Source organism: Dendrobates tinctorius, unplaced genomic scaffold (assembly GCF_039654945.1).
Source record: "Dendrobates tinctorius isolate UK_male_01 unplaced genomic scaffold, ASM3965494v1 ptg000128l, whole genome shotgun sequence".
Classification (NCBI taxonomy): domain Eukaryota; kingdom Metazoa; phylum Chordata; class Amphibia; order Anura; family Dendrobatidae; genus Dendrobates; species Dendrobates tinctorius.
The window spans coordinates 11967734-11982823 of record NW_027361796.1 but is presented as its reverse complement, the minus strand read 5'-3'; positions in this window follow the sequence as shown (position 1 = coordinate 11982823).

The following is a 15090-nucleotide window of genomic DNA, read 5'->3' as shown; positions in this document are numbered from 1 at the left end:
TTGTGTAACAATTGTTATATAAAAATTATACAGTAGATATATTATATTTTTTTGCACGTATGATTATTAATTTCATATTTTTGAATTTTTTACATTATTCTTTATATATTAATAACTATTATTTCATATATGTTATTTATTATTATTTATTATGTTTGATTTATTATCAATATTTTATTAATTTATTATTATTTATCAACATTATTCATTATTTTTTATTAATTATTATTCATTCATTATTTTTGTATTAATTTTTAATTCATTATTATCTAATATTATTATAATAACTTCATTATCCTTATATTATAATATGTTATATATAATTCTTTTTGACTATATAAATATCCCCATTTACTATATTAACTGCACAATGCACAAAGATCTCTTTTTAAAGCTTCTTTACTAATAAACTGCCCAACATATGGTGCCACGCTGCTGCAAGAGATATCATGCTCCTGGTAGTGCGCAGGCGCGCTCTGTGTCCCGACATCCTGGTTGCCGTGTCCTCATGGTCTTGGTAACGCCGGGCTGAGCTCCTGTGCGTTCCGGTCACGTGGTCCAACGCTTGGACTTCTGGGTCCTCCTGATTGCGCACGCGCCGCTTGTAAGCCTGGAGCATGGATATCAGCGCCATTGTTTTTTTATATAAAAACCCCTCGGATCTATAGTACATGCTAAAGGGACGTAGTGACCCTCAAAGGTATATGAATTCATTCCCTGTATTCCTATACAGCACTGCACTTTATGTGATAGTCACTATGACACTTTTTGCATAGCAATGAGAGCTGAATGATTTCTGGTTGTTCTTTTGCACATGCACGCTGCACTTTATATTGACCACTGAGTCATTGGTTTCAATATTTGTTTTTCTGCACACGCAGATTGCACTTTATATCGCAGTAAAATATGTGATTTATATTGAATATAGTTTTTTGATTTTTTTCAAGATTGTTTCACATTTTTTCACGTTTTCTGCTTATAAAATACCAAAATACCAACATTTTATTTTTTTATTGCTTGCACTAAAGTTTTTTATTTTTTATTTGAGGAATACATATGTGAATATAGCATATATAATTGGGTCCATATTATTTCTTTACAATTGTGGTAAAGTCATCCCCATACTTGCACATTGGTTTTAAATTGTTTTTTTATTAATGTTTTACTTCCGATATAATAAAAAGTATTGAACAAATATATCTTGTTTGGTCGTTCCTGGTCCATGGGTCCTTCGGTGGATTGGGATTTGTTTTTTTTAAATCGGTGGGCAAACCACTAATTTCACTGAACACTGGTGGTAGTGTATATAATAATTCCAATTATTTATTATTCTTATATTATATATTTCTATATATATATATATATATATATATATATATATTACATCATATATAATACTATACTTGGTGTTCGTGTATTTTTTACATAATTTTTTTATTTGGAAGTTAGAATGGTTAAAAGTTGATAAGCGATTTCTCATTTTCCCAACAAAATTTACAAAACCATTTTTTTGGGAACATATCACATTTGAAGTGACTTTGAGGGGTCTATATGACAGAAAATAAACCATTCTAAAAACTGCACCCCTCAAGGTGCTTAAAACCACATTCAAGAAGATTATTAACCCTTCAGTTGCTTCATGAGAGCTGAAGCAATGAAGAAGGAAAAAATGAACATTTAATTTTTTCACAAAATATCTTCTGTAGACCTAATTTTTTTTTTATTTTCACAATAGTAACAGGAAAAAATGAGCCACAAAATTTGTTGTGCAATTTCTTCTGAGTATGTCATATGTGGGAAAACCACTGTTTGGGCACATGGCAGGGCTTGGAATGGAAGGAGCATCATTGGACTTTTTGAAAGCTAAATTGGCTGGAATCGAGATCAGACACCATGTCACGTTTGGAGAGCCCCTGATGTGCCTAAACAGTGGAAATCCCCCACAAGTGACCCAATTTTGGAAACCACATACCCAAAGTATTTTGTCCAGCGGTATAGTGAGCATTTTGAAGCCAAAGGTACGACAAAGAATTTAATAACATTAGGTTGTCATATTGAATATGTCGTCATTAGTGTAGATCGCAATTCTCGTTACTCTAGCTTGCATCGGTGCACGGGTATGCACCCAATATCGCAGGTGCTCAAGTGACATGCTCGAGTCCTTGCCCCACATGTTTTGTGGCTGTTAGACACCAACAAAAACATGCGGGGATCCGCGATACTCTGTGCATTCCCGAGCATCTGATGCAAACTCGAGGAGCAAGCACTTGCGCTCAACACTAGTGGCCATCATTTTTTTTTTACTTTTGAAAAATCCCCAATTCTAACTAAAACCCTAAGACAACCCTAACCACAACCCTAACCCTAATTCAACCATAACCTTAACTGCAAATAATGGAAAAAATAAAAAATATATATTTTATCATTTTTATCTAACTAAGGGGGTGACAAAGGGGATTTTATTTACTTTTTTCTTTTGATCACTGTGATATGGTCTATCACAGTAATCAAAAGAAACTAATGAGAAAAATATCGCATAGTTGCAGGGTACCAGCTGGCAGATCTTGGCCGGTGCAGTGTGCATGCACCTGCCATTTTTTCCAGGAAGATGATCCCTGGTATCTGAGACCCCAGAGATTTTTTGACATTGGAGGGTGCTATACCCTTATTTCTCAGCTCTGTTAAAAAAAAGCGTCGCTGAGGAATAAGTATCCTTAACTGCTGCCATTATAAGGTGTGTCGGTGGTTGTTAAGGGGTTTAACTTTAGGCCTTTAGAGATCATTTCATCTTCAACTTGCTTAGCTGTTCACAATAACTGTAATTTTGACCAAGAGTGCCCAATCTTTTACTGTATATATTTTTGAGATTAGATGTGAAGAGGGGTGGGGTCCTGTCATTATTTCCTTAAAAATTATATTAAGGGATTAATATTTCTTCACATAAAACTATGAAAGTCCAATCTATCTGTGATAATTCCAGAAACTAGCCAGATTTATAGGCTGGTGTGAACCTTAGATTCCTTGTAATTAGGATAAGGGAGTCTGTATTTAATTCTAAGTGTGATTTCAAGTGGTTGATTCTCAAGATATCATACATAATCAGTACAATTAATAGTACATCTGCTTTGAGGTTTTCCAGGCTAAAACAAAATATTGATGTTGATGAGGGCCTGAGAGAAGACCTATTACTTGCTCAAAAATTTGAGTTAAATACTGTATCTTGTAAAAATCCCTGAACTCCCCTTATTCTGTTACTTTTTTTTCTTTTGGCCTGCATCTCTTATTTTCAGAGATATTCACATTTGATGCTTTTGGACAGCAATAGCAGAAATCTCTAGCTCAACTGGGCGTTTCTTCACAGTCTTCTGGGACTGAAAGACTGCAGGATCAGCTGACAAGCACGTAGGAGGGAGGGTGACAGCGCTTGCCCCTAATGAAGAAATGGCCAGAGATTTTATACACTGACTGTGCTCAAGGTGAAACAAATTTTAATATCTCTGCCATGGAATGAAGCAGTGCAAAATGGAAAACAGCTTCAGAATCAATTGTTAATCATTCAACAAATAAGCAAAATGCACATTCATCAGATTAAAGGATCTTTCGCTGTGCCCCCTCAAAATATAGTTTTCGGCAGCACATCATCCAGTGTAAACAGGACCTGTACTAGCTTAGAACAATGGCAGTCTTTGTGCAATGAACGATTCATTAATGATCTTTCTGGGCGCATATTAGTATTCGGTCTGGCTGTCTAAGCAAACTATTAAAGACCGCTGATGAGCAAATATTTACCAATTGGCATTTGCTTAATTTCAGAAATCAGACTGAGTAAATGCAGACTGCACAGAACAGACTTTAGTTACTAGGAGAAAAATCTAGTAGTAGTTTAATACAGCCATGAAGGCAAAAAAGTCTAAGATGAGGGTGCTGTCTGACCAATCTGCCCAGGGCTCCAAAATTCTTTGTCACACATCAGAACCTATCATACCTGCTGTACTATTACGTCACAAGTTGGGAAGGGAGTGAAAAGGTTAATACTTTTACTGTTTTACTATTGATATTTTGCAATTTATTGATAATAACTTTCTCCATTTCCAGCTTTTATGCCTTTTTAATTTTTTTTCCATAATATATTTTCTCTACAAATGTACATAAACCTCTATTCTCTATAAATCTACATAGGATTTTCTCCTGTTTCTAACCATTGCAATCCTGTAATTATGTACTTCTCCATTTAGTATTTGTACTCTGAGTTTTTTTATTATCACAGACCATTAAGAATATTTAAGCTGTTTATTTTATTCTCTTTCATTTTACACCATTTTCTATTATCTGTTCTAACCCCATCTTTCATTTACCATCAGGTTCATTAATATGGCCTAGTTCTCTATCTACTCTAACTTGCACTCTACATTTTTTGTTAAAATAGTTTTTTATTGTGAGAATTTTTAAGATATAACAGAGGAAAAGGGGAAGACATAATAAACATATCATGAGCAATACAAATTAACATTAATAACAATGTAAATTGTCAACTCAACTATCAAAGGGGGAAGGGAAAAACAATGAAAATAGAAAAGATTAAAAAGGGAGGAAAAATGAGGAGAGAGAAAAAAGGAGAGACAGGAAATGGCAGTGGAGAAAGGAAAGGAGAAAGGAAAGAACAAAGAAAAGAAAGGAGGAGTAAAAATAAACTGGAAAAGAGGGAGGTGAGAAAGAAAAGGAAAAACAGGGAAAATATTTATCTAAAAAAACAGTATAAAACATATCTCATGTAGAAAGTTTGAAGATTTATCAAGAAGATAGTAATCCGCATTTGAAGGAAAAGAATGGTTACTTGAAGACGATATGACCCCATATTTGGTAAGAGAGTCATTTTTAAGAGCAAATGCTAATTCAAAGATGTTGTAAACAGAGTTTCTGACAATAATATCATCTATCTAAAAGATAACAGGTGATTTTCTAGGAAACAAATCTGCATCAAGAGAAAGAAGGTAAAGTTGAGGAGAAATAGACACTTTGTCTTTCCCTACTTTATTCAACAATACCTTTATCACTTTCCAGAGAGGTTTTAATTTTGGGCAGGCCTAGTCGATATGAATCATGCTGCCTTACTGTCCAAAATCTCGCCAACATAAGTCAGAATGATCTGAAAAGGCTTCCTTAAGCCTAACAGGTGTAAAATGCCATCATGAAAGTATTTTAAAATAGTTTTCATGGATGTTGGCATTTATATTAAATTCATCTGTGAATCTGAGCACTTGTTGCCAGTTTTTGAAGGAAAATTTTTGGTTTACGTCTGATTCTCATATAGTCATGGGTTTAGAGTAGCTAAATTCCAAATCCGTGTTAAGGAACATACAGGTGCTTCTCACAAAGTTAGAATATCATCAAAACACTTGAAATAGATTACTCAGTTTGTAATGACTCTATCTAATATATGAGTTTCACTTTGTGTATTGAAGAACTGAAATAAATTAACTTTTTGATATTCTAATTTTTTGAGAAACATCTGTATGTATGTTTTTCGTACTCCAGATTGAATCTGATATAATCAATTGTGGTTTCATAGACAGAGAAAAATCTACCAGCAAGACTTGAAGTAGTAACACATCCCAGGGCCTACAAAAAGATAACCACTTGCACAATTGTGTTTGTTTAAAAATATATTATTTCCTTAAAATGAATGAACTTAATTGAAATTTGATACTATCAAGATGCCTCTTGTGTGAGGGAGGAGCTGCCAGAACAAAACCGCATACACATAATTTTATAGCATAAATGCCTAATGAGGACCATAATTAGACAGAGTCCCATACACTAAAACAGTAATATAATGGTATAATTAAAAACATCATTTCATCATGCAAAAATAAGCCTTCACCCAGCGTAATATCATGAAAAATGGAGACACTATGGGAAAGTTACGCTTTTTTTTAACAAACTTTGGATTTTTTTCACCATTTAAATAAAATACAACCTATATTTATGTTTGGTATCTGCGAACTCATAATGACCTGGAGAATCATAATAGCATGTCAGTTTTAGCATTTGGTGAACATGGCAAAAAAATCCAAAAAACTGTTGTGGAATTGCACTTTTTTTACAATTTCACCGCACTTGAATTTTTTTTCCTGTTTTTGAGTACACGATATGGTAAAACCAATGGTGTTGTTTAAAAGGACAACTCATCCTGCAAAAAATAAGTTCTCACATGGCCATATTGATGGAAAAATAAAAAGGTTATGGCTCTGGGAAGAAGGGGAGTGAAAAACAGAAATGCGAAATCAAAAAAGGGCTGCGGATAGCTAAGAAGTTCACTTCTGCAATGTGTTTTAAAGATTGTTAAGTTTGCTACCCAAAAAATATTACATTTGAAATATCCCAAGAGTAATTGAATCCAGGTTCTGCATATCCTTATCTAAGTGGTAGCCATAGATTTTAGATTTTTTTTCTCATTTATCTTGAAATAAGAAACTAAAGAAAAATTATTGATTATTCTAGAAAATTCTTGTTGAGTATTTATAGGGACCATAATAGTGATGAGTATATCATCCACAAAGAAAGATAGTTTATGTTGCCTCATACCCGAAGGGATTCCTTTCATGAGATGATTTGACCTAATTAATGCCACAAAGGGTTCAATTAGTAATATAAAGAGTAATGGGGATAATGGACAATCTTCTGGTGTTCCATTTATCAAAAGAAAAGAATTTGAGTAATTATCATTTACAAAGACTTTTGCTGAAGGAGTAGAATAGAGTATCAAAATGGAATTCAGTATCTGACCATTAAAACCATATTTTTTTAAAAGTATCTATCATGAAATTCAGTTTAGCCTGTCAAAGGCTTTCTACCCATTCCAGTTTAGCCTGTCAAAGGCTTTCTACCCATACGGAGAAAAAAGAATAGATGGAATTTTCTTTTTCTCTATGATCGATAGAAGATTTATGATCCTTCTAATGCCATCAGAAGTTTTATCTGTTTTTAACTAAACCAACTTGGTCAAAGAGAATTAGTGTAGGGATAATGTATTTTTAATCTTTCAAAGACAATTTTGGCAGAAATTTTTAAATTGGAATTTTGCAGTGATATAGGGTGATAATTTTGCAACTGTGCTCTATCTTTTTTAGTAATTACTATAATCTTTTCATGATAGGGGGCAGATGTGCAGTAGAAGGAGCTGTTCCGTAACTAAGAACTTCAGGCAGCTTCCAACATTTTTCATTCTGATGCAGTGGCATCAGGGTAATGGGATTAGGTCTTGGTGTCAGCAGCTGTGGCTGACACCAAGCCCTGGGTTAACACTGAAGAAGTGTCAGCCATACATCCTCATTACTAAACAGGTAATTAAAGAGTTAAATAAACATACACACATCAATAGCCATAAGGTTCCCAGGCTATTAATATCTGCTCGCAACTGTTTGCTTTTACTGGCTAGTTTGTCCTCAATACTAACCCAATAGTGATGTTATAAAAAGCCACACACCCAGAATAAAGTCCTTTATTTGAAATAATGACACAGACTCCTTTATTGAATCTAAATTAAACCATACTCACGTCATTACCCAATCCACAGAAGCCAACGTCTCCTGTAAATGAATTAAAATAATAAGCAATATTCTTCAGCTGTCTGCCGAGAAGATAATAATCCATAATGTCCCACGATGATCCTTATGACTTTGAGAGGACAGCAGTCTACACACTGACACATGAGGTAATCACTCCTGCAGTGTATAGTGCTGAGCTGCGGTGAGAAAGTTCACCAGAGTTCATCATCTGATGAGACCCAGTGATCTCACTTATGGCACCACAGTTGAGTGATGATGATTCTCCATCTCCTCCTTCTCCTCCTCTCTCTCTTCCTCCTCATTCCCATCCTCAGCCCCTGCACACAGGAGAGGCCGGATGAAGGTTGTGTGGTTACTAGCCTCCATTGCGATAGACACTAGCTCCTGGTCTTCTTCTTCCTCCACCTTAACCTCCACCTCCTCATTGTTACCCATTAAGCGCTGAGCAGATGAGATGTGGCTGGGCTGGCTACAATCTCTCTGTGCTATGTCTTCCTTCATCCCCACCTGGTCCACATGCAAAGCTTCATTTTTAATTGACAGCAGCGACTGTTTAAGTATTCACACAAGCAGAATAGTTGCTCTGATTATGGCATCATCACCGCTCACCATCTTTGTGGAGTCCTCAAAGTTTTGGAGAACTAAACAAATTTCAGACATTCATGCCCACTCTTCAGTTGTTATGTGCGGAGGCTGACCAGAACATCGATGGGTGTGTTGGACTTGGTACTCAATGACTGGCCTCTTCTGCTCACAAATCTTTACCAGCATGTGCAGTGTAGAGTTCCAGTGTGTGGTGATATCGCATGCCAGTCATTGAGCTGGCACTTGCATATGCTGCAGCAGAACTGTTAGAGCATTGGCAACTGTAGCTAACTTGCAGAAATGAGTGCTGAGGATGCGTACCTTGACAGTATTCCTTTAAGTAACTCTGCTGTGTATGGTTGGTCTCCTAGACAAATTAGCTTCAGCAGAGCCAGTTGCCGTTTCGCTGAGGCAGTGCTACAGAGTTTCCAGCTTCCGGCTGATGTGGATGACATGCTCTGAGATTCCACATTGGGGATGGAGGATAAGGAGAAGGTGAAGGAACTGCTGTATGAGGTGGAGGAAGCCCTGATAGAAGTAGGGCCAGCAATCGTCATTGTCGGGAGCACATGCGCCAGTGTGTGACTCGGCCCCAGCCTCCACAATGTTCATCCAGTGTGCCATCACAGAAATGTAGCATACCTGGCCACAAGTGCCTTTTCTACTTGTTGGTCATTAAGTGGACAATGCCAGTAAATGCATTGGTACAGGCATGGGTGAATTTCCTGGACACGTGCTGTTACAAGGCCTCAACATGGTGAGAGGAAGGAGGATCAGGGTAAGGATTAAGTGATCCACACTTTAGGCTGGTGAGACTGGAGCATGTGGAAGAGTGGGTGGTCCTGCCAAGTCTGCTGGAAGCATTATCTGCTATCCAATTTACCACCTGTTCGCACTGCTCTGTCTTCAGAAGTGGTGTACCGTGTCTCCCTGCAAAGTGGGACAGGAACCTATGTGTCATGGATGGGCACGTTTCTTGTGCTCAAGCAACAGGCGTAGTCACACCTACCCCAGTCCTCGGCATCTGCATGCACCATCTTTAGCACTTCCACTTCCCCATCCCTTAATGCACACCTTACACATGTTGCAATTACTAGGTCTTTTGTAACCAAGTTTAATTTTAACAAAAGAAAAAAATTGGTCACCTGCACCAATCAAAGCGTTTTTTGTGAGTTTATGCCAACTTAATGTAACACAAAGAACCCAAGTGTTTGAATGACAATCAAATTCAATCCAGAAAAATGTTTCAATGCTTTTTCGCAGTTTTAGAGAACACTTAAATGTTCACAGACCACGTAACAATGCATGTCTGAGCAATGGAAGCCAACAAAATTGTTAAAAGCTATTGTTCAATTTTAGAGATCACAGAAATATTCACAAAGTAACACTTTATTTCTGAAAAAAAGAAGGCCCCCAAAATTTTAAGTTTTCTAGCAGTTTTAAATATCACAGAAATGATCACAGACCATGTAACACTGTATATATGAGAAATGGAGGACTGAAAAGCTTTTAAAAGCTTTTTAGCAGTTTTAAAAGTCACAAAAATTTATTCCACACTACAGAATAGTGTATGGATTAGAAATATAGCCCACGAAAATGTATCAACAATTTTTGGGTGTGAATATAACACAGAAAAGGACTGCAAAGCACGTAACTTGATGGATCAAAATATAGTAAATGTTTTGAGCCCCCACAAAATAACTGCAGCTATGTATTTGCCAATGGACTGTGCAGGCCTTATCCCTGTCTAGAACCTGGATTCTGTCACTCTTCCTGCTCCTGCGACTTTCTCTCCTTCCTAGGCTAAATGCAGTTTGCATGTGCTGCACACGATTAGCCCTTAGAAGAGCTGTTAGTATGATGGTTCAAGCTTCAGCACCAGTATCAACACTACAGGCCTCTGATTCATTATATTAGTGCACACAGGCCTAGAAAAGCACAGACCTGTGCAACTGAGTCAGTGTGCCGAGCTGTGTGGCGCCTGACCTTTTATATCCTCTGATGATGTCACACAGCCAGCCAAGCACAGTAATGTCGCAACCAGATGGCTACAGCATTACAGTGACTCACAGGTAATCCCTGTATGCGTAACAGGCACGAAAGATGATGGGTGGGGATTTGAGTTTTACATCAAGCAATGCCCATTACTCTCTGAATAATGAGCACATCCGAGCACCATGATACTTGAGTGATAACCGAGCATCACTGAGCATGTTCGCTCATTTCTATGGACATCCTATTTAAGTAATATTTTTTTTAAAGTCTCCCCATCTGTCTGGATTATATCACGATTATACAGCCATTTTAATGAGGATTTTCAAAGCATTTGCATTGCTAAATTCCCTCTGGTTGTAAGAATACTTTATTATTAATTTAAGAATTTGCGGCAAACATTACTAATGCCATAACTTTGTTTATTTTACAGTGTAAAGCTATGGCCCAAAGTCTTGAGACCAACAAAAATTTTGTTTTTCACAAAGTTTTCTGCTACAGTGTCTTTAGATAAAAAAAAAAAAATTGAGCTTGGTTAGAGTTGGTTTACATGCAGCACATAAACGCATGTTCACATAAAGCATACAAAACCTACAAAAGACAAAATGAGAAAAACCTTGCTGTAACTAAATAAATAAAAAGCAAAAGTGCATTTAAATAATTCAGAGTTCTTAGAAATTCTTTATTTGATCAAATATAGCATAAAAGCCGTCCCACCGTCGACAAGGTGATTCTGTGATCGGGGCGGTCCTACACTGTCTTATATTAAAAACCTTATCATGTGTCAAAGTTGACCACAATGTGTGAATAAGGGCAGACAAAAGGACCAGGTCTTAACCAGTAGACACCAGTCGGGGGAAGCCTTTAAATACAATTTCCAGCTCAGTGTCTTTAGCTCTTTTAGCAAAATGTTTATAAGGTTACAAGTATAAACATTTTATAGACTTTTAAACATTTATTGACAAAAACATCAAGTTTAAATAAAGACTCGATACTTGCAGAGTTGACCCTTTTTTACAAGAATTTTGCAATTCGCCCTGACATGCTGGATATCAATTTCTGTGCCAAACAAGCACCTTTAACCCCTTTCTGACCTTGGACATACTATTCCATCCATGTGCCCTGGGACTTAATGCCCATGGATGGAATATTACGTTATACACGATCAGCCGCGCTCACGGGGGGAGTGTGGCTGATCGTGGCCGGGTGTCAGCTGATTCTCACAGTGGACACCCGGCACTAAATGACAGGAACGGTCACGGACTGCTCCCAGCACATTAACCCCCTGGCACACTGCGATCAAACATGATCGCATCATTCCGGGAGCAGGCAGAGGGGCTGTCAGCTGTGACAGTCCCTCTGCCTTTGGATTGGAGACCCCGCTGCATGACGTGGGGTCTTGATCACTCCCATGGTAACCCGGTGTCATTATGATGACATACGAGTTACCAGAGCTCAGAGACTTCCTGTCATGTGTAGTGAATGTCAGGAAGTCTCTGAGGATAGTGTAAAATCTCTGCAGCACTGACAGCTTATATGGCATGCAGCTCTGCCACTATAAACTTCTGTGAAGCACTTGAGCATTCAAAGTGCTCACCACACATCTAGATAAGTTCCTTAGGGGGTCTACTTTCCAAAATGGTGTAATTTGAGGGGGGTTCTACTGTTTAGGCACATCAGGGGCTCTCCAAATGAGACATGGTGTCCGATCTCAATTCCAGCCAATTTTGCATTGAAAATTCAAACGGCGCTCCTTCCCTTCGGAGCTCTGCCATGTGCCCAAACAGTAGTTTACCTGTATATATGGGGTATCAGTGTACTCAGGATAAATTGTACAACAACTTTTGGGGTCCAATTTCTCCTGTTACCATTGGTAAAATAAAACAAATTGGATCTGAAGTACATTTTTTAAAAAAAAGTTCATTTTTTTAACTCCTTCCTGACCAATGACGCCACATAGGCATCATGAAAACCTGTGCCATTATGACCAGTGATGCCTATGTGGCGTCATGACTTTAAAGCCTCCCTGCGGGTCGGGTGACCGGGGTCACTGAAAGGTCACCCAACCCGCAGATAAAGGGGGCTTTGAACTTCACCACAGGGGGCATGGCTTCGCCCCCACATGGCTACGAACGCTCTGATTGGCTGTTAAAAGTGAAACGAGCGATAGTAATATTTCATCAATGAAAATTACTGAAATATTACAATCCAGCCATGGCTGATGCTGCAGTAGCATCGGACATGGCTGGGGAAAGTTACCTGACCCCCCACACACTGGCTGGCGGGGGCGATCAGCCCCTGTCACTGAATGACAGCGGCGATGTGCCGCCACTGTCATCATCTGCCCCTCACCTTCCTTCCGCTTTCCCCACAGTCCGATGACCCCCCCAACCACCCCCCGGTGCTTACCAAGTGCCACTGTCACTCCTGGTGTCCTGCGGTCCCGGATCATGGGCGCTGCCATCTTGGAAAATGGCGGGCGCATGCGCAGTGCGCCCGCCCGAATCTGCCGGCTGCAGATTTGATTCATTCATTTTGATCACTCTCACAGTGATCAAAATGAAATAAAAAGTAAATACCCCCCTCTATCACCACCATAGGTAGGCACATATAATAAAGTAAAGAAAATATTTTTATTTTTCCATTAGAGTTAGGGCTAGGGTTAGGGTTAGGGCTAGGGTTAGGGCTAGGTTAGGGCTAGGGTTAGGGTTAGGGCTAGGGTTAGGGTTAGGGTTGGAACTAGGGTTAGGGTTAGGGTGGAATTAGGGTGAGGGTTAGGGTTGGAATTAGGGTTAGGGTTAGGGTAGAATTAGGGTTATGGTTGGAGTTAGGGTTAGGGTGGAATTAGGGTTTGGGTTAGAATTAGAGTCAGGGTTAGGGTTGGAATTAGCGTTAAGATTAGGGTGAGGCTTGTGGTTAGGGTTATAGTTAGGGTTGGGATTAGGGTTAAGGGGGTGTTGGAGTTAGGGTTGTGGTTAGGGGTGTGTTGGGGTTAGAATTGAGGGGTTTCCACTGTTTAGACACATCAGGGGGTCTCCAAATGTGACATGGTGCCATCATTGATTCCAGTCAATTTTGCGTTCAAAAAGTCAAACGGTGCTCCCTCCCTTCCAAGCCCCAACGTGTGCCCAAACAGTGGTTTACCCCAACATATGAGGTATCAGCATACTCAGGACAAATTGCACAACAACTTTGGGGGTCTAATTTCTCCTGTTACCCTTAGGAAAATAAAAAATTATTTTTGTGGAAAAAAAATGATTTTTTTATTTTCACATCTCTGCGTTATAAACTTCTGTGAAGCACTTGGGGGTTCAAACAATGGTTCCCTACATATGGGGTACCAGCGTACTCAGGACAAACTTGACAACACCTTTTGGGGTCCAATTTCTCCTCTTATCATTGTGAAAATAAAAAATTGCGAGCTAAAAAATCATTTTTTGAAGAAAAAAATGATTTTTTATTTTCACAGCTTTGCATTATAAACTTCTGTGAAGCACTTAGGGGTTCACAGTGCTCACCACACATCTAGATAAGTTCCTTGGGGGGTCTAGTTTCCAAAATGGGGTCACTTGTGGGGGGTTTCCACAGTTTAGTCACATCAGGGGCTCTGCAAAGGCAACATGACGCCCGCAGACCATTCCATCAAGTTGACATTTCAAAACCTCACTACTTCCTTTCCAAGCCCCGACATGTGCCCAAACAGTGTACTCAGGACAAACTTGACAACAACTTTTGGGGACCAATTTATCCTGGAACCCTTATGGAAAAAAAAAATTGCGGGCTAAAAATCATTTTTTATTTTCACGGCTCTGCTTTATAAACTTCTGCAAAGCACCTGGGGGTTCAAAGTACTCACTATGCATCTAGATAAGTTCCTTAGGGGGTCTAGTTTCCAAAATGGGGTCATTTGTGGCAGAGATCCAAAGTTTAGGTACACAGGGGCTCTCCAAAACACGACATGGTGTCCGCTAACGATTGGAGCTAATTTTCCTTTCAAAAAGTCAAATGGTGCTCCTTCCCATTTGAGCCCTGCCGTGCGCCAAAACAGTGATTCCTCCCCACATATGGGGTACCAGCGTACTCAGGGCAAACTGGAAAACAACTTTTATGGTCCAATTTCTCATGTTAGCCATGTGAAAATAAAAAATAGCGTGCTAAAAAAATCATTTTTGAGGAAAAAAAAGATTTTTTTATTTTCACTGCTCTGCATTATAAACTTTTGTGAAGCACTTGGAGGTTCAAAGTGCTCACTACTTAAGTTTCTTAAGGGGTCTAGTTTCCAAAATGGTGTCACTTGTGGGGGGTTTTCACTGTTTAGGCACACAGGGGTCTCCAAACGTGACATGGTGTCCGATAACGATTGGAGCTAATTTTCCATTCAAAAAGTCAAATGGCGCTCCTTCCCTTCCGGACCCTGCCGTGTGCCCAAACAGTGGTTTATGACCAAATATGAGGTATCGGTGTACTCAGGAGTAATTGCCCCACAAATTTTAGGATCCATTTTATCCTGTTGCCCATGTGAAAATGAAAAAACAGGCTAAAAGAAAATTTTTGTGAAAAAAGTACTTTTTTTTACAGATCAAAAAAAAATAAAATGTTCATTTTTTTCCTTCCACATTGCTTTAGTTCCTGTGAAGCACCTGAAGGGTTAATAATCTTCTTGAATGTAGTTTTGAGCACCTTGAGGGGTTCAGTTTTTAGAATGGTGTCACTTTTGGGTATTTTCTGCCATATAGACCCCTCAAAGTGACTTCAAATGTGATGTGGTCCCTAAAAAAAATGGTTTTGTAAATTTTATTGTAAAAGTGAGAAATCGCTGGTCAACTTTTAACCCTTATAACTTCCTAACAAAAAAAAAAAAATTGTTTCCAAAATTGTGCTGATGTAAAGTAGACATGTGGGAAATGTTATTTAGTAATTATTTTGTGTCACATAATTCTCTGGT